Here is a 21,075-nt window from a genome sequence, read left to right on the forward strand (position 1 = left end):
AGAGGAGGTATTGATTTCGATCACTATGATAATTAACACATGGTAAAATCGACTAGAAATAAAATTCGGTTTCAGTGTGCGGTTTGGATGTAAACTGAATTTTCATAAATATTTAATGTATTCAAATTTGATTAGAATTAAGAAAGATTAGTTCATCAATATTTGAATAGGTTTTATTGTTCTAGTACCTAGACCTTTGAACAATATAGGAGAATTCTTGTGATCTAAGATTAAATTTGAGTCCTGAATCAACTACATGTTACATGATTTGTTTGGTACCTACGTGTGTCTTGGTTGTCTCGTTTTAATTATTTTTTTCTTCAGTTATTTTTTTCTTATTTCTTAAGCAGTTTTTATTTATAAATTCTTATTTTATTTAAATCAAATTGCTTTTTATGATTTCGTCTAGATTAAGCTAAATAATTAATTCTTGAGAATTGACTGCAGTCCCTGTGGGATCGATACTTGGACTCTCAGTCCACTTTACTATTACTTGACCTGGTACGCTTGCTAGTAGATTTATATCACATCGATTTAGCCGGTCAACTACCTCGGTAAGTTTGATGCCAAGTCCGACAAAGACATCTTTCTTGGATATTCCACAACAAATAAGGCTTATAGAGTATTTAATAAACACACTTTACTTGTTGAAGAATAAATGCATGTAATTTTTGATGAATTTATGTCTATAGTTTCTCGTACTAACAATGATGAAGTAGATTTACTTGAAAAAGATATTAATTCCTCAAGTTTAAATGATTTAGATGTTTCTGTTTAGGAAACGCCTCTTTCGAAGGAATGGACACTTCACAAAGATCACCCAATGGATTTTATCAACGGAAGTCCTTCGAAGGGAGTAACCACTCGCTATTCTCTTAATAATATTTGCAATCATCTTGCCTTTGTTTCTCATATTGAACCTAAGTGTATTGATGATGATTTATTAGATGATGCATGGATTATTGCTATGCAAGATGAGTTGAATGAATTTAAACGTAATGATGTTTGGTACCTTGTTCCTATGCCGCATGATAGATATATTATTGGAACTAAATGGGTATTTAGGAATAAACTTGATGAGCATGGTACTATCACTAGAAATAAAGCTAGACTTGTATGGTTTAAAAGAAGCTCCTCGAGCTTGGTATGAAAAATTAAATTTTCTTTTTTTAAATGATTTTTCAAGAGGAAAGATTGATATTACGTTGTTTACCAAACATGCTAAAGATGACTTATTGATTGTGCAAATTTATGTTGATGACATAATTTTTGGTTCTACTAATGAAACTCTCTGTCAAGAATTCTCCAAGCTTATGCAGGAACACTTCGAGATGAGCATGATGGGGGAACTTAATTATTTCCTCGGATTGAAAATCAACCAGTGCAAGGATGGGTTCTTTGTGAACCAAAGCAAATACATCAAGGAGATTCTGAAGAAGTTTGGGATGGAGAACACAAAATCATCATCTACACTGATGAGCACAGCAATCAGACTCGACAAGGATGAAAATGGTAAATCTGTAGATCAATCTTCCTTTCGTAGCATGATTGGCTCCTTATTATATGCTAATTCTAGTATAATGGACATTATGTTTAGTGTTTGCCTGTGTGCACGATTTCAATCATGTCCAAAGGAATCACATTTGTTCGCCTTAAAACGCATTTTCAAATATCTTTCAAATACTCCAAATCTCGGCTTGTGGTATTCGAAAAATTCTTTCTTTGATTTAAATGCATATTGTGATGCCGATTTTGGTGGATATAAGGTGGACAGGAAAAGCACTAGTGGAACCTGCTTTTTTTTAGGAAATTGTTTAGTTTCTTGGTTTTCAAAGAAAAAAAATTATGTTGTGTTGTCAACGACCGAAGCCAAATATATGGATGCCGGTAGTTGTTGTGCGCAAATTCTTTGGATGAAGCATCGATTGCTCGACTATAGTGTATCTTTTTCAAAAATTCCTATTTTCTTTGACAATACTAGCGCCATATGTCTTACAAAGAATCCGATTCAACATTCGCACACCAAACATATTTACATTCGTCATCATTTTATTTGTGATCACATCGAACGAAATAACGTTGAACTTCAATATGTTGACACTAAAAATCAAATTACCGATATTTTTACAAAACCACTAGATGAAAATACTTTTATTCGTTTGCGTGGTGAATTTGACATGATTGAGTTGTAATCACTAGTGAACATAAATAAATTTAATGTCAAATTAAGGGGAAGCTTAATATTAAATTCGAGCAATTTAATGTTGGATAATACAAATTAATTGTATTTATTCAATATTATACGCTCATATTTTGTTAATTATGTAAATTTATGTTTTGCATTTTAAAAATCATATTTCAATTCTCATGTTTTGCATTTAATTTTCTAGTATTTTTGATTATCACAAAAAAAGGGGAGAATTAGTTTGGTTAAATATCTTAACTAAGGGGGATAGTTAGTTTGGTTAAATGCATGGAGAATAAAATTGGTTATTTGATAAAAATTTTTAATTCTCTTCTTAGCTAATTGTTTAATTTAGGGGGAGTTTTATTCATGCAATTATATTGTGCAAATTTAAATTTTTTAATATTTCACATTTATTTCTTCTATTTAACCAAGTTTTGTGATCATCAAAAAGAGGGAGATTGTTACGCCTTAAACGCATACAAATCTCGAGTTATGAGATTAATGTTTTTAATGAATTAAAAAATATCATATATTATATTTTGATGATTACAAAACTCGGTTAATTGTTACTAACCTTTTAACATGAGATTTTGCAGATTAGATTTATTGACAAATAAATTCTTGAAAGCTATTTTGAAGCTATAAATGTATTTATGAAGACTCGTATTGCTCATATAATGAACACAATGTTATGTGGATGATATGGAACATTGTTATGAGAATATGAAGAAAAGGACAAGAAGAAGCCAAAGTATGAAGCATCAACTTCCGAAAACTACTAGGAATTTTCAAGGCATTGAAATCAGATCTCCACAATTCATAATTTAGATGAGGAAGTGTTACATGTACTGACCAAATTTGAGAGCAATCCAACGACTATAATGAGAGATATGATTTTTTTAAATATGCTGCACAATACCCACTTCTGCAAGGAACGAAACCATGAATATTCGACTTCAGAAAATAACTGGGAATGATTGAGACATCAAAATCAAATCTTCACCAATCAGATTCAATTTTATGATGTTTTACAACTTTTGTCCAAATTTCAGGTCAATCTAGCAGACGGATTGTGAGATACAAATTTTTCAAATGTGTCGCGCAGAACAGATGAGAAAACATGATGAAGAGACTTCAGAAAATTATGGGACATGTTTGAGTCCACTAAATCAAATCTCCACCTTTCAGAATGCAGACCAAGATGTTTTAAAGCATCAATCAAAATTTCAGATCAATCCAACGGTTAGATTGTGAGATATGAATTTTCCACAAAATCCGGACAGTGTTGTTTTGGAAGGGGACAGCGCGCCGAACACTTTTTGTCTACTCCTTGTCTTCCCAACACACGCTTCAAGCACTCTAATCAGATTCAAATCCTTGCCAACTATAAATAGAGGCTTTATAAGGTTATTTGAAGACATCCCAACTCATTTCTCCTCTCCTTTGCAAGTTTCTTCTCCCATTCAAGTGATATATTTGAGAGTGTTTGTAAAAATAATTTGTGAGTTGGTTGTGCTATTGTTGTAAGCACTTGAGTATGAAGCCAAGTGTGTTGTGCTATTGTTGTAAGCACTTGAGTGTGAAGCCAAGTGTGTTGTGTTGAGGCTATCTTTGTAGCTCTTAAGGCCAAGTGTTCGAGTTGTATCGGTGCAGTGATCGTGTTGAGTTGTACGACTATCCTTGGAGCCATCAAGGCCAAGAGTTGAAGTGCTAGTGGATCCTTGGTTAATCTATCTTAACCAAGAAGGGGAGACGTAGATGATTTATTGTCGAACTTCCATAAACATATCCTATCTTATTTATCGCTTTATTTCTTTTACGCATTTATTTACCGCATTTATTTTTGATTGCTTTAAGTCTTCTGCTTGCGTATTTGCATAATCGCTTTAAATTGCTAAAGTTGTCAATATAACCTAAATCCCCCCCCCCTCCCAATTAGGTTCTAACATGTTTCAACAAATTGATAAAAATTACTTGCAGTTACTGGGAGAACAAAATCTCATGACTATACTTGGTATACTACCTAACACACAGATAGAACATAATCGGTAATTTGAAGTCAAATGAGCGCCGAGAAACTGCCAAGGACGGAGGCGGCATGGGGGCCAACATGTGTTGGGTAAAAGAATAATCAAACTAATAATTGAGTTGGACAACACACATGGTTGAGTTGGATAAAATTATTGAGTTAATATTATGTAAGCAATGAGGTATTATTCTTTGTTGTGTACCCCAAACCTTGCCTATAAATAGGTTGTGTCATTTGCCTTGAAGAGCATCCCAAACAAGAAGCAATACAAAGCTTCCTAGATTAGAGAGAGCAAAAGAGAGAAAAGAAACAAAGAGTTTCTTGGTATATTTTTCTTGAGTGTTCTCTTGAGTGAGTTAGAGAAATATTTTCTCGGTAATACTCGGGGGTTGGGATCGTGTGAGAGATATAGTGTTTTGTACACACTTGTAATATTTCTTCGGTTATAAAATATTTGCAGCAGCTCCGTGGACGTAGCCTATTTTGGGTGAACCACGTAAATTCTTGGTGTTTTTATTGATTATTTTATTCCGCAATTTATTATCGTCATGATTGCTTTGGTATATAATCCCTAACCACTGGTATCAGAGCCATGTTGTGTACGGGAGCCTTGTTGAAAAATTTCTTAAAATTCTGAGTATGCTCTGTGGTTGCAGCTTTTCTGATCTTCCACATCAGAAAAGATTTTTTGAAATTTTGTCAAGATTAAAAATTCTGAGCATGCTCTGTGGTTGCAGCTTTGACTGATCTTCCACATTAGAAAAGATTTTTAATTTTTAAGGCAAAAAAAAGCGATGGCCGGAAATGATGGATCGGGACCTGGAATCAATAAGTTCGACGGTACAGATTTTAAATTCTGGCGATTACAGATTAAAGATTATCTGTATAGCAAGAAATTGCATCAACCTCTATCCGGAACGAAGCCAGAAAAGATGAAGGATGATGAGTGGGAACTCCTTGTCTGACAGGTGTTAAGCGTAATACATTTGACCCTAACAAAGAATGTGGCACACAATGTGGCGGAGGCAAAAACCACGGAGGAGATGATGTCCATCTTGTCGGACATGTACGAAAAGCCATCAACAAATAACAAAGTTTTCCTCATGAAAAAGTTATTCAACTTAAAGATGAAGGAAGGTGCTTCGGTGGCGGCACACATCAATGAATTCAACACGATTGTTTTCTAGCTAACATCGGTTGATATCAAGTTTGATGATGAGATCCGTGCACTTATTCTTTTGGCATCTTTACCAAATTTTTGGGAACCGATGCGGGCAGCGGTTAACAATTCTGATTGAAAAGAAAAACTACAATTAAATGATGTCCGAGATCAAATTCTTGGCAAAAAAGTTTGAAGGAGGGATTCGAGTGAAGCGACATCATCATCTGCCATAAATCTCGATAACATGGGCAGAGGCAGAAGTGGCAAAAAGAACTCTAACCGATGGCGTGGCAGATCCAAATCAAGAACTTGAAAAGACAAAAATACTTTTGAAAAGAAGTTGAAGTGCTGGAGCTGTGGTGAAACTGGTCACCTAAAAAAGAACTGCAAATCACCCAAGAATAATGCAAATGTTGTTACTGAGGATGTACATGATGCCTTAGTACTATCCATGGAAAGCCCGGTTGGCTCTTGGGTTATGGATTCGGGAGCTTTGTTTCATACCACTGGTGATCGTGAGCTATTCAGTAATTACACTACTGGTAATTATGGAAAAGTTTTCCTAACATATGGAAAACCTTTGGAAATAGCTGGTATGGGTGATGTCCGTTTGAAAATGACAAACGGATCCATCTGGAAGCTCAACAAAGTGAGGCATGTACCAAAGTTGACCCGAAATCTGATCTCAGTGGCTCAACTCGATGAAGAAGGCCATAAAGTGACCTTTGGTGATGGTTCCTGGAAAGTGAGCAAGGGAGGCATGATCGTTGCTCGAGGAAAGAAAACTGGAACACTCTATATGACTTCCAGTTTTAGAGATAAATTAGCAGGTGTGGATGCTGAAGCTAATTCAAGTCTATGGCATTGTAGGCTTGGAGATACGAGTGTGAAGGGAATGAAGATGCTTGTTTCAAATGAAAAGCTACCAGAATTAAAGATCGTTGAACACAAGCCGTGTGAAGCTATATTTTTTGGAAAACAAAAAAAGGTGAGCTTTTCAAAAGAGGTTAGAGAACTGAAATCGGCGGATTTGGAGCTGGTACATACTGATGTATGTGGACCATCTCCCGTGACATCCCTTGGAGATCATTCAAGATATTATGGCACTACTGTTGACGATTCGAGCAGGAAATTTTGGGTTTATTTTTTGAAAAATAAATCAGATGTTTATGAGACCTTTAAACAGTGAGAGTTAGCCATGAAAGATGTGATGGATTCACTGTCATTCAATCACATGTGGGAGTTGTCAGAACTTCCTGAAGGTAAAAAGGTTTTACATAGCAAGTGGGAGTACCGGTTAGAACACGATGGTAGCAAGCGGTACAAAGAAATCCTTGTTGTAAAAGGTGAAAAGGAAGTCATTGATTACACTGATATTTTTTCTCTGGTGGTAAAGTTAACTACTATCAGAACTGTACTTGGATTGATGGTAAAAGAAGATTTGCATCTGGAGCAGTTAGATGTAAAGACTGAATTTCTTCATGGTGAGCTAGATGAAGAAATGAATCAATCACGGGGATTTGAAGTACGAGGGAAAGATAAAATGATGTGAAAACTTCAGAAAAGCTTATACGGTCTCAAACAAGCTTCAAGACAGTGGTACAAGAAGTTTTATGGTGTAATGAATAATGATGGTTTCCCAAGGTATCATGCTGATCACTGGTGTTATGTGAAGTTTGATGGTTCTTATATCATACTACTGGTATATGTAGATGATATGTTGATAGCAGGAGTTTGTTTGAAGAAGATTGATAAATTAAAGATAGAATTTGCTATGAAAAATTTGGGTGCTGCAAAACAAATTCTTGGAATCGGGATCCTTAGAGATCGGGTGAATGGAGTCTTGAAGCTTGAGAAGATTCCTGGAAGCAAGAATCCAGCTGATATGATCACAAAGGCTGTTATCAATGAAAAACTGAAGTTGTGTTTGACTTCAGTTGGTCTCCTGGACTAACAGAGGCGGTATGACCTGCTGCACTGATGGTGTGAAGCCATGATTTGAATCAAGTCTTCAAGTGGAAGAAATGTTGGATAAAAGAATAATCAAACTCATAATTGAGTTGGACAACACACATGGTTGAGTTGGAAAAAATTATTGAGTTAATATTATGTAAGAAATGAGGTATTATTCTTTGTTGTGTACCCCAAACCTTGCCTATAAATAGGTTGTGTCATTTGCCTTGAAGAGCATCCCAAACAAGAAGCAATACAAAGCTTCCTAGATTAAAGAGAGCAAAAGAGAGAAAATAAACAAAGAGTTTCTTGATATTTTTTTCTTGAGTGTTCTCTTGAGTGAGTTAGAGAAATATTTTTTCGGTAATACTCGGGGGTTGGGATCGTGTGAGAGATATAGTGTTTTGTACACACTTGTAATATTTCTTCGGTTATAAAATATTTGCAGCAGCTCCGTGGACGTAGCCTATTTTTTGTGAATCACGTAAATTTTTGGTGTTCTTATTGATTATTTTATTTCGTAATTTATTATCGTCATGATCGCTTCGGTATATAATCCCCAACAACTTGAACGACGATCGTTCTAGTTTGTGCTTGGGACCTCAGATCTCACAACACCGAACCCATTAAGGTTTCTTTGTTATTTCCTTTTATAAAAATGTAATACACGGGTTGATTCTTAGACACGAATGATTTGTTTTGTCGAGATACAAATGCTAAAATTGATGAGTTGCTTTATATATAGAGGATGATCAAATGAAAAACTAATTATTAAAGAAAAGGTTGTGGGACAACTATTGAGAATAAGATGAGTGTAAGAATTTATCTTCACAGGTTATTAAATAATTCAAATTTAATGATGTTGTTCTACGATGTTAGCAACATCAAAGTAAAACATTATTCAAAAACCAATAGTGAGTTTAAAAGTTAAAAAATATAATTAAATAATCTTGAATACTTATCGAAAATAATAACACAACAATTACTGTGCACAAGTCCATAGACTTGCCTCATGGCAAAATTATTACTAGGACAATAATATTCGATTACACAAACCAATTCTAGTAATCTTATCAAAATAAAATTCTCAACACTTTGAGAAAAATCTACCAATACTCTAAATTCAATTCTCGATTGAATAACAACTTTAAGGAGTATTCGTAAATCAAAGTAGAAAACACGAGATAGAAAATGAGAAATTTGAGAAGCCTTGATACTCTTCGATCACTTCTCCTTGCTAGTCGTCTCGTTCACCCTGCTTTGTTTCAGCTTCAAATGTCGTTCACCGTCCATTCTCCAATAGCCTATCATATATACTTGTTGCTTTGCACTCTTTATTTTTCTAAATCTCCTTTCCATTTTTTCCCGATCTCTAAATCTCTTTGTTTTCTTGCATACACTGAATCCTGTAAAACATGAAAACTAAAATCTTTAAATAGAGAAAAAAATATAGACGTGCAAAGAAAACTATTTGTAGAAAGGCAAAACAAATATTGACTGAGTTATAATTTAATAACTAAATCTCAAGCTCAGTATATCTTTCAAACTCCCCTTTTTTGCCTTTGTGATCAAAACACTTCCAACACTTCCAACTACTCCCCCTGAGTTCATGACGGGAAAGCTTAGAGCTCCCCCTGAATCAAGCATAGGTATTTAAACAATAATGTCACGAAAGGTAGTGTCAACAACATAAATCTAACAACATTATTTATCAATAACCATATTCTTAGCCAAAAACAAGCAACAAAAGAAAGAAGATTAGAATTCATTCAAGAATTAGCAAAAGACAGTCAGCGAAAAACACATTCAAAAAGACTGTCAAAATTCTTAAAACTAAGCATCTCCTTCATTATCTGTAGACGCAGTGCCTGATGGTCCAGCTACATCCACCTGTGGTAGCACAGTGTCCTCGTCAACTCCTTCACTATCAACTCCCCCTTTTTGATCAGAAGTAGACACGTCTAACAGAAGGTTATATTCAGATATTTGGTCTTTATAATGAGCAATGAACATTTGTGCATGCAAAATCTGAGACTCAGCAAACTTGATACGGACCTTCAAAAAATCACGAGACACGAGAAGAAAATCAGGTGGTGAGGTTGAACTGGAGCAGAAGAGACAGTGGATGATCCATGAAGCAGAGGCAGATCGATAATACAATTGCCTTTAAGAAAAAAAGGGGCAATCTTGATGGAAGGACCAACAACCGAGACAACATTATAGCAGTACGAACAAAGCCTTGCGATTCCAAAACGCGAAAGATCAAGGACGGAAAAGGAAGACTGGTAGATTTACCACATCCATCCGCAAAAGCCAGGATAGTGCGAAAAACATGTTGTCCGAAATTAAAATTTGCGGACGTCCCCAAGACATATAGTGTTGTAGCTTGACCCTGTGTCACAACAGTGGAATTGGTTGAAGGGGTCCAATTTTTCACAGCCACCTTATGGAGAACAAAATAAAAAGAAGTAAGTCGGGCAACCGATAATTGCCGAGGGCCAACAGGAAAAGTCTTAACAAGTCCACCAGTAATGGTGCTGGTGATGATGCCTAACTCAGGAACATCGTCCAATTCTGCAACATCAGGAGTTGTAAGTGACGTTGAAGATGAACCCGACTCTATTGCGGCATAGGATATGGCAGAAGACGACTCAGAAGAAGACTCCAAAGAGGGACATTTATTAGTGAACTCTTGAGCCATCTCAACATCAGGTTCATCCTCATTAGTAGGTGAAAACGTGTTCGTTGCCAAAGGGGCAGGAGACTTTTTCAAAGAAACCAGAAATTGCGCCGAGGTCATATAAAAATCTGCAGGGGAGTCATCACTGGAAGTCTGAGGAACCCAAATATTCTCCACAGAAGGAGCAGCAGGTTGAAGAACATCACGAGATTGTTAGGTAACCAGGGGATGTACCTTTTCAGTAACCGAGACAACAACAGGAACAAAAGCAGAGAATGTCTCTACTTTTTTTTCGAATTGTCGCGAACATCCACTTCAAAATTGGTATCAAGATCTTCATCTCCTGACGAAAAATTGGGATCCAGAATGAAAGCAGGGCGGTCAGCCACACCACTCTTAAACGTCTCGGAACGAGAGTAGTCAGGGTTGAACGCAGCCAGACGCTTTGATCGACGACGAATCGGCGAGCGAGGACGGAGGCGATTGAGAAACTTAAAATCTGGAGGATTTTCAACATCTATTTCATTACCAGGTTTGCCCGGAGAAATTTCTTCAAGGGGAACAGGTGGTTCCATAACAGGGACAATCGCCATGGTCATTGTAGTAGGCGGGAATGGAGGTACAAACGAAGAGGAAGCAGGGGAAATGTCATTGTTCGAGACACCCATTCTCGGACCTAATATCAAGAGGATCAATATGAGTTTGCCATTGAAAGAACCACACACAGAAAGCGGACAGAAGGAGGAAGAAGACGATAACTTGGAAGAGAGATATAAGGAGAAAGCACAAAACCCTAATCTGATTTGAAAGACACAAGAAAAGTGTCGTTAAATAGGGTAATTAAGGTAATTCAATTTTTTTTTTAGAAAAAAGCCCCAAATATACTCATTTCAAATGTAGATGACATGCAATCAACAAAATGATTTACCAGAACTTGAGAGGATGCGCAAAAGAGAATGTTATCAACATAGATTTGACAAATGACTATATTACCTTGTAGTTTTTGAATAAAGAGTGTCTTATCTACTTCACCTCTTTTGAAACCAATACTCAACAAGTATTTTGTTAACCTCCCATACCATGTACGTGGTGCTTGCTTAAGTCCATAAAAAGCCTTTTTCAGTTTGTACACATGATCCAGATGTTTAGGATCTTCAAAACCCTTTGGTTGTTTGACATAGACCTCTTCAAGCAAAACACCATTAAGAAAAACACTTTTTACATTCATTTGATATAATTTCAGACCCATATAACAAGCAATATCAAGTAACATTCTGACAGATTCTATGCGAGCCACATGAGCAAATGTTTCATCAAAATCTATCCCTTCTACCTGAGTATATTATTGTGCTACCAACCCAACTTTATTTCTAATTATGTTTCCTGATTCTTTCGTTTTATTCTTAAAAATCCATTTTGTACCAATTACATTGCCATGATCAGGAGGAGGAACAAGAAACCAGACATCATTTCTAACAAATTGTTCTAGCTCTTCATGCATAGCATTTATCCAAAACTCATATTTCAAGTTTTCATGTATGTTTTTAGGTTCAATTTTAGATACGAAGCTTGAGTATCTTACCTGAGTAAAGTCAGAAGAGTTGCACAGTAATCCACTTAACTTTCTAAAGTCCACTCGCTCTTTGTTTCGGGTTATTCTGTCATGCTGCACTTCACCAATTACCTGTGACGTTGGATGATCTTTCTGAATCTTCCTCGGAACTTTTTTTTTCAGTACATACAGAATAGCTGGTTGTTCTTCATCAGATTCAATCACTAGATATTCAGATGTTCTGTTATCAATGTTGGTAACATCAGATGCACCAACATTCTCAGTAGGAGAATGTGATACATCTTCCAGCAACGTTTGAAAATCATCTTCTGCTGTTTTTTCCTTGAAATCTGCAAGATCATCAAAAAACATGTTAACAGATTCCATAATAGCTCTTGTTTTCAGGTTATACAGTCTATAAGCTCTACTATTTTTTGCATATCCTAAAAACATGCACTTATCACTTTTCGAATCAAATTTAGTCAAGTGATCTCTATCATTTAAAACATAGCACACACAACCGAAGACATGAAAATATTTAAGGTTAGGCTTTCTTCTCATGAAAATTTCATAGGCTGTTACACTTAAACCACTTTTTAAATACACTATATTTGAGATATGGCAAGATGTGTTCAGAGCTTCGGCCCATAAACGTTTGGCCATATTCTTTGAGCTTAGCATAACACGAGCCATTTCCTGCAGAGTTCTATTCTTACGTTCGGCCACCCTATTTTGTTGAGGAGTCTTTGGAGCTGAGAATTCTTGGGAGATTCCTTTCCTGTCACACAAATTTGCAAACCTTGAATTTTCAAACTCTTTACCTTGATCTGTTCTAATTCGACTTACTGTCAGATTATGTAAATTTGTCACTTTCCTGAGTAAAGAATTAAATTCATCAAAATTATCAGATTTTTCACGCATGCAAATCTTGAAAAATCATCTACAATTGCAAAAGAATAAAGCTTACCACCAATACTCTCAACTTCCATAGGACCCATAAGATCCATATGTAACAATTTCAAACAACGAGTTGTTCCATGATGTTCTATCAATGGATGCGCAGCTCGTGTTTGTTTTCCTTTTTGACATGATCCACAAACAAAAGGAATTCCAGAGGTAATATCAGGAATACCTCTTACAGCTTCATACTTACATAGCTTCTTGAGTATGTTGAAATTAGCATGACCAAGTTTCTGGTGCCAAATATCTAGATCATTTGTCTTTGAGGACTTACAAAAAAAATTATCAACCAGCTGATGACAATTATCTGACGATTGAGTTCCTGCCATGACACAAACATTTGCACTATTAAAAACTTCACAAGAGTTCTTATCAAATTTTACAAGAAATTTATCATCACACAGTTGACTGATACTAATTACATTAGCATTTAATCCTTCTACATGAAGAACATTGTGAAGTTGTGGAATTCCATCCACTTTCAAAGTTCCTTTGCCAAAAATTCTGCCCTTCTCTCCTCCTCCATAGGTTACAAAGCCTCCTTCCTTATTCTCATAATTTTTGAGATAATCTCTTGATCCGGTCATGTGGCGAGAACTGCCACTATCAAAATACCAAGCTCATGCAAATCAGTTTTTAGTGAAGTATAAATTACAAAACATTTAGGCTTCACCTTAGGCATCCAAACTTTCTTAACAGAGTGTTTTCTCCTGGTATTGTTGTGAGAAGTGATGTTGGGCACATTACTGAACAACATCGAGTCACCAGACCACTTTATGAAATCCTTCTTCAGTTTGAAGCAATAAGGCCTGATGTGTCCTGTTTTATGACAATAATGACAGATAAAGATGGGTTTATTACCTTTCTAATTCTGAGTAAATACCTGCTTTGGAAGGATTGGAACAGGAGGTCCTTCTTTGAGAGACGATGAAGAGCTACTTTTTTTCACAAATACTGTAGGACTCGGAATTGTGTGCGAAGATTCACCCACTTCAAATGTGCTTTCTTCGAAGCCCAGTCCAGCTTTATCACTTTGTCCGGTCTTCAATAACTCCGAGAGTTTGTGTGAGCTAGAATTGTATTTTGTCAAAGTTTTATGGCTTTTGCCAGTTTTTCTTTTACAGTGCACAGTTCCATGTCCTTTTATCGTCAGAAGAACTTCAAGTTTGACCAGGGCACCTTTCAACTCAGCATTTTCTTTAGTCAGGTCACTGTTCGCTTGATTTTTTTCATCCAATCTTCATAAAGTTCTTGATACATAGAGTGAACACTTTCCTCAGTCGGTGTTGCTTCATCTTTCTTGTGTGTATCTTGAATAGCATTTAGGCACAAAAATTTTTTATTTACATTCTTGTAACAAAGTTCTGAAATTGCTTTCCCGATGGACACTTCATGAGGATTGATTTGAAGATGAGTCCGTACAGGTATGGCTGAAGTTAATGCAATGCATTTGTCTTGTTCTTCCTCATCTTCATCATCACTTAATGAAGCAGTCAGTCCCTTCTTAAATCTTTTGGGGCACTCATTTGCATAGTGTCCAAACCCAGTGCATTAATGGCATTTGATGTTTTTGGGATAGTTTTTGAATTTAGACACTTGCTTGTCTTGCACATAAGATTGAATTTGATTCTTCACAGGAGATGGAAGAGCAAGTTGCTTTTGTCTTTGCCCGACATCCTGATTTTCTTTCATCTTCTTCAAGTACGTGTTGAACTTCTTGGTGAGTAAAGATATGGACTCATCACCAAGATCTGATTTGGACAATTCTTGCGTAAGATTGACTGCATCATCATAGGATTCATTTGACACTTGAAGTGCAATGGATTTACCTTTGTCCTCCTTTTGAGTGCTGGTGTTTAACTCAAATACTTGAAGAGTGCTGATAAGATCAGTTAGTTTCATCTTAGATGTGTTTTTGACTTCCTCCAAAGACCAAATTTTTCCATTGAATTTTTCTGGCAAAGACCTAAGTACTTTATTTACAAGAGCTTCATTTGCGATAGGAGCTCCAAGACAGTAAGCTTCAGTGGCAATCTGACAAAGACGGTGATCATACTCTGCAATTGTTTCAGTTTCATCCATTCTGAGATTTTCAAATTTTGAGTTCATCAACCTGATCTTTGTCCGTTTCACACTTTCCGATCCCTCACAATGCTCTTGAAGAGCCTCCCATGCATCTTTCGCAACTGTGCAATCAGCAATGATCCCATACATTCTCATGTTAACAGTAGAAAAGATTGCATTCAAAGCTTTTGCATTAAAACTCGAAATCGAAATTTCTTCAATCGACCAAGTTGTTTCGGGTTTGAGAATATAATCGCCTTCAGGTCCAAGCGTCTTTGGAGGAGTCCATCCATTTATAATGCTTTGCTATGCTCTTTCATCTAAGGCTTTTATTGTGTAACGAATTCTGGATTTCCACATGGCATAATTCGATTCGTCTAGCACTGGTGGTTTGAAAAGCGAGTTACTTGAAGCAGAATCCATGAAATTCCCTGAAGATAAAAAGAACAGGATCACTCTTAGTGTATCAAGAGAAGTCTTTGATGCCACTTGTAAGAATTTATCTTCGCAGGTTATTAAATAATTCAAATTTAATGATGTTGTTTTACGATGTTAGCAACATCAAAGTACAACATTATTCAAAAACCAGTAATGAGTTTAAAAGTTAAAAAATATAATTAAATAATCTTGAATACTTATCGAAAATAATAACACAACAATTATTGCGCATAAGTCCATAGACTTGTGCGATGTCTCATGGCAAAATTATTACTAGGAAAAAATAATATTCGATTACACAAACCAATCCTAGTAATATTATCAAATTAAAATTCTCAACACTTTGAGAAAAATCTACCAATACTCTAAATTCAATTTTCGATTGAATAACAACTTTAAGGAGTATTCGTAAATCAAAGTAGAAAACACGAGACAGAAAATGAGCAACTTGAGAAGCCTTGATACTCTTCGATCACTTCTCCTTGCTAGTCGTCTTGTTCATCCTGCTTTTTTTAACTTCAAATCTCGTTCACCGTCCATTCTCCAATAGCCTATCATATATACTTGTTGTCTTGCACTCTTTCTTTTTCTAAATCTCTTTTCCACTTTTTCCCGATCTCTAAATCTCTTTGTTTCCTTGCATACACTGAATCCTGTAAAACATGGAAACTAAAATCTTTAAATAGAGAAAAAAATATAGACGTGCAAAGAAAACAGTTTATAGAAAGGCAAAACAAATATTGACTGAGTTATAATTTAAGAACTAAATCTCAAACTCGGTATATCTTTCAATGAGAAATAGACATTTAAGGTGATTTGGATATGTTTACCTTGGGTCACTGGAGGCACCTGTTGTGGTGACAATTGGTATCAATAGTCTTGAAGAAAAAGGTTATAGAATTGTTTAAATTACTCTCTCAAAAGGTTTTTGAGTATTGATTCCAGTGACTTGAGCATAATTATTGAGATACACTTACTTGAACGCGACTAGTCTGAGATGAAGCTTTGTAGGGTAATTATATTCACCATTTGACAACTAGCGAAAGTTTACAGGTTGAAAAACTGCAAACTGGTTTTATCTATGTGATATGTTCATGTTATCTAAATTAAAATAATGTGTCAACCTGATAATTTTCTACTTTTTGATGCTAAAATACTCCATATTATATTTTTGGGTTTGAAACTAATAATTTAGTATGAGAGAAAATTTAAGCTGCCCAACAAATTACTGCCCATTTCATCCCCGACCACGGATTTTAGTTGTTTTTGTTTTTGATTTCCGCACCACTAAAACACGACACCGGGTTTTAGTGATCGGACACGAAGTGTACATCACTTGTTGAACAACTGAAAATTTCTCTGTTTAGTATGAAATATTTTTATTTAAAATTTAAAAGTTCTCAACTCATGCAGTAGAATACATCACAGTGGCAATATTCTATTTGATTGGACACCACTATGCTTCAAGTGAAACACCTTGTTCAACACACTAGATTATGTGTTGTGACCTGCCATTTTTTTTTTGGTGATTTGAATATAATGATATTGATGAAATTGAAATTTTTGCTCGTTTATTTATCATTTATGTTTCAGATAATTGACACGTTTTCTGATAGTGGTGTGATGTCCATTTGTCTAACAAAAACTGAGATAATTGCCGGAAGTGTTGATGGAACTGTGCTGAACATTTGATATTCGAATTGGGAGGTAGGTTGACTTATATAGAAATTACTAGATTGAATTAGGTCATTTTTTTGTTCTCATGAGGCATAGGGACTATAATCTTTGAACTATTGATGGTTCAGGGAAATATCCGATAACCTGGGACAACCCGTCAACTGTATTTCTCTCTCAAAAGATGGTAAATATGTATTAGCCAGTTGTCTGGATTCTACTATGCGTCTGTTAGACAGGTAAAAGCAACAGTTAATTACTAGAGTATGTGCATTCAATAAAGTTATATTCTTTCTTGATTCCATACTTGTGGCAGAACTACGTACTGGCGAACTTTTTTACAAGAATACAAAGGTCATATGATACCTGCAAGGTTAGTGTGCTGATGCATATTATTAAGACTTAAAAAGATACATATGTACCTTCTAATATAGTTAAACACACGGTAAATATTTGTTACAGTTGTTCATTGGTGACCGGTGCATGGTTTCCACCTTTAATTTTTTCCAATGTTTGATTGCTTGTTTACTTTGATATATTTCTTCAACCTTTTGATCACTTTTCTCTTGCCTATATATCTGCAATTTTATAGCATTGATTTTTACTCGGGAAAAATTTCTAATTCGATTATTATCTTCGTATTATGTGTTAAGCATCAAGCACATTATTACACATGCTTGACAAGTGATCAACACATAGTTGAGTTGGACATCATTATTGAGTTTATTATGTAAGCAATGATGTATTTTTTTTGTTTTCTACCCCAAACTTCACCTATAAATACCCATCCATTCTTCATTTCTCAAACACACCAAAACACAAAATCCTCTCTTCTATAATCTCAAAGTATAGAAGTATTCAAGAGGATTTAGTGTGATATTTCTTAAAGAGTGTTTATCTTTGAAAGGAATAGGATTAATTGTGAGAAAGTGAGTTTGTAATCTCAATTCTCTTGTCTTCTTTGTCATTAATAAATAAGTGATCTCTTTGAGTGTTGAGTGGACGTAGCCCAATTGGGTGAACCACTATAGATATCGGTGTCCATCTTGTTCAAGTTGTTGATTATTTACTTGTAATATTTCGCTGTGATGTTGCCTCAAGTTTACGCTAGTCCCTGATATCCCCAACAACTGGTATCAGAGCAAGGTTTTCAAATACTATTGAAAGTTCTCGTATGCTCTGTGGTTGCATCTGAGTCTAACCTTCCACATCTGAAAATACTTTCAAGATAGTATTACGAAAGCGAAGTTCTCAAATAATATAGGAAGTTCTCGTATGCTCTGTGGTTGCAGCTTAGTCTGAACTTCCACATCAGAAAAGTCTTTCTAGACATTATTAGGGAAGTAATTCTTTTGTGTTCGTGCTTGACGATTAATTCGTTGGTAGAAATCATAAAATATGGAGGTACGTACAAGTAAGATGATTAATATTAATGGCTCCAACTATCAACTTTGGAAGAGCAAGATGAAATATCTTCTATTTGTCACCAAAATGCATCTACCGGTGTTCAGCGAGTCTAAACCAGATGATAAATCAGATGCCAAATGGACCTTTGAGCACGAGCAAGTCTGCGGTTATATCAGAAAATTTGTCGATGATAACGTGTACAATCATATTTGTAATGAGACTCATGCTCGTACACTTTGGATAAAGTTGGAGACATTATATGCCTCCAAAAGCGGCAACAATAAACTGTTCTACCTGACAAAGCTCGTTCAGGTTCGATACAAAGAAGGAACTCTGGTGGCAGATCATCTGAACGAAATTCAAGGGTTCGTGCAGCAGTTATCAAGTATGGACATAAAACTTGATGACGAGATGATTGCCCTGCTTGTGCTAGCTTCATTACTAGAGTCGTGGGAGACATTGAAGATATCACTCATGAACACAGCCCCAGGTGGAGTTGTGAGCATGGACTTCATAAAGAGTGACATCTTGAATTAAGAAATGAGGCAGAGATCCCAGGGAGCTTCTACCTCACAATCAGATGTTCTGGCTGCGGAGTCAATGAGGAGAAGCAAGTTCAAAGGAAGCACACATCAGAAGCCAAGGAGGAGTAAATCCTCAGGAAGATACGCCCACATAAAGTGTCATCGTTGTGGAGAAAAGGGGCATATTAAGAAATATTGCCCACAATCGAAGGACAAAAAGAAACATGAATCCACTGATGAACAAACAAATGCCATTGATGAATTCAATGTCATTCATGAGGCGGAACAGGAGTCGGTAAATTTGGCAACTCAAGAAACCACTTGGATAATCGAAAGTGGAGCAACCTTCCACGTCACATCCCGAAGATAATGCTTTACATCCTACACACAAGGGGATTATGGTGTGGTCAGGATGAGGAACAACAACATATCTAAACTCATTGGAAAGAGAGATGTAAACTTGACTACCATGGATGTCTCTACACTGATTCTGAAAGACGTCAGACATGTGCCAGATATGCGTCTGAGTCTGATATCAGTCGAAAGACTCGATGAGGAAGGTTTCTGCACCACCTTCCGAAATGGGGTATGCAAGATTTCAAAAGGATCACTTGTTGTAGCAAAAGGATCAAAGATGTCGAAGCTGTACGTAGTACAAGAAAACATTCTGAGAGCATGTACTACACAACAGAGGAAAACTCAACAGAATTGTGGCACCGACGTCTTGGCCACATAAGTGAAAATAATCTTACATGCCTTGTGAGCAAGCAAGTTCTACCCGGTATAAAGCAGGTTCATATGAAACAATGCACTAACTGCTTGGCCGGAAAACAAAATAGGATATCATTCAAGAGTTCACCTCCTAGCAGAGCCGATAAAATCATAGATATGGTGCACTCAGATCTATGTGGCCCAATTCCGTCATCTCTCGGAGGAGCAAGGTACTGGGTAACTTTTATAGACGATCATTCTTGGAAATTTTGGATATTGACACTCAAAACCAAGGATCAAGTTGTAGAAACATTCAACAAATTTATAAACCTGGTTGAATGGCAAACCAGCACAAAACTCAAATGTATTCGAACAGATAATGGAGGAGAATACATTGGATCCTTTGATGAGATATGCAAGAAGAATGGAATCCGACACCAAATGACACCACCAAAAACTCCACAACTCAATGGATTAGCTGAAAGGATGAACAGAACCTTGGCGGAAAGAGTCAGAAGCATGCTCTCACATGCAAAGCTGTCTAAGGAGTTTTGGGGTGAGGCCGTGGTTGCAGCCGCATACATATTGAATCGCTCACCCTGTGTTCCTCTCAATTATGATGTTCCAGAGCACGTGTGGCAAGGCAAGGATGTTTGCTATGATCATTTGCGGGTCTTTGGTTGTGTTGCTTATGTTCATGTACCAAAGGATGAAAGACATAAGTTGGATTCCAAAACGAGAAAGTGCATATTTATAGGCTATGACGAAGATCAGCTCGGTTACAAGTTTTACAATATTTATCTCAAAAAGCCTATAAGAATTCGTGATGCCGTATTTCAGGAGAATGAATTCTTGGAGAAATTGAAGATCAGAATTCCAAATCTGATACATATCTTGAATGGTGGCCTTCAACAGTCAATCCACAACGAGTTGAAGATGAAGTGCAGAATGATCAGGAGGAAATTCAACCTGAGGATGAATCATCAAACAACAACGATGATCGTGTTCACATTGAACCATCAGCGAAAAGTTCTCGTGGTGCCATGACCACACGTTCTGGAAGAACCGTGCGACCCTCAACCAGATATTCCCCAAATGAATATATTCTGCTAACTGATGAGGGAGAACCAGAGAACTTCCAAGAAGTTATTACCAATGAACACAAGGATAAGTAGATGGAAGCCATGCAAGATGAAATGCAATCTTTGCATGAAAATGATACGTTTGAGCTGGTGAATTTTCCGAAAGGCAAGAAAGCTTTGAAAAATAAGTGGGTGTTCAAGTTGAAGCACGAAGAGCATAGTAGTCAACCAAGATTCAAAGCGAGGATTGTCATCAAAGGTTTTGGGCAGAAACATGGGGTCGACTTTGACTAAATATTTTCACCACACATCCATCCGGATTGTGCTAGGGTTAGCAGCTGAGCATAATTTGGAGGTGGAACAAATGGATGTCAAGACCGCATTCCTTCATAGGGATTTGGAGGAAGAGATCTACATGGAGCAACCATAGGGTTTTGCAGAGGAGGGGAAAGAGGATCTCGTATGCAGATTGAAAAAAAGTCTATACGATATTAAGCAAGCACCAAGACAATGGTACAAGAAGTTTGAATCTGTAATCACTCAACAAGGATTCATGAAGACAATTGCAGACCATTGTGTTTTTGTCAAGAAAACCTCTGATGATGATTTGATGGTGCTTCTGCTCTATGTAGATGAGATGTTGATTATTGG

The 21,075-nt window shown here is 36.3% G+C and overlaps 1 long non-coding RNA gene across 1 annotated transcript; it reads right to left on the minus strand.

Annotated features, from left to right (window-relative positions):
* Positions 1 to 8,332: 8,332 nt before the first annotated feature.
* Positions 8,333 to 10,793, minus strand: LOC140882772 (uncharacterized). The gene is made up of 2 exons (XR_012150277.1): positions 9,388 to 10,793; positions 8,333 to 9,293 (listed from the first exon to the last, which is right to left on the minus strand). It is a non-coding gene; the product is annotated as an uncharacterized lncRNA (long non-coding RNA).
* Between the last annotated feature and the right edge of the window lie 10,282 nt (positions 10,794 to 21,075).

This window comes from Henckelia pumila, chromosome 2, assembly GCF_033568475.1.
Source record: "Henckelia pumila isolate YLH828 chromosome 2, ASM3356847v2, whole genome shotgun sequence".
NCBI classification, from domain to species: domain Eukaryota; kingdom Viridiplantae; phylum Streptophyta; class Magnoliopsida; order Lamiales; family Gesneriaceae; genus Henckelia; species Henckelia pumila.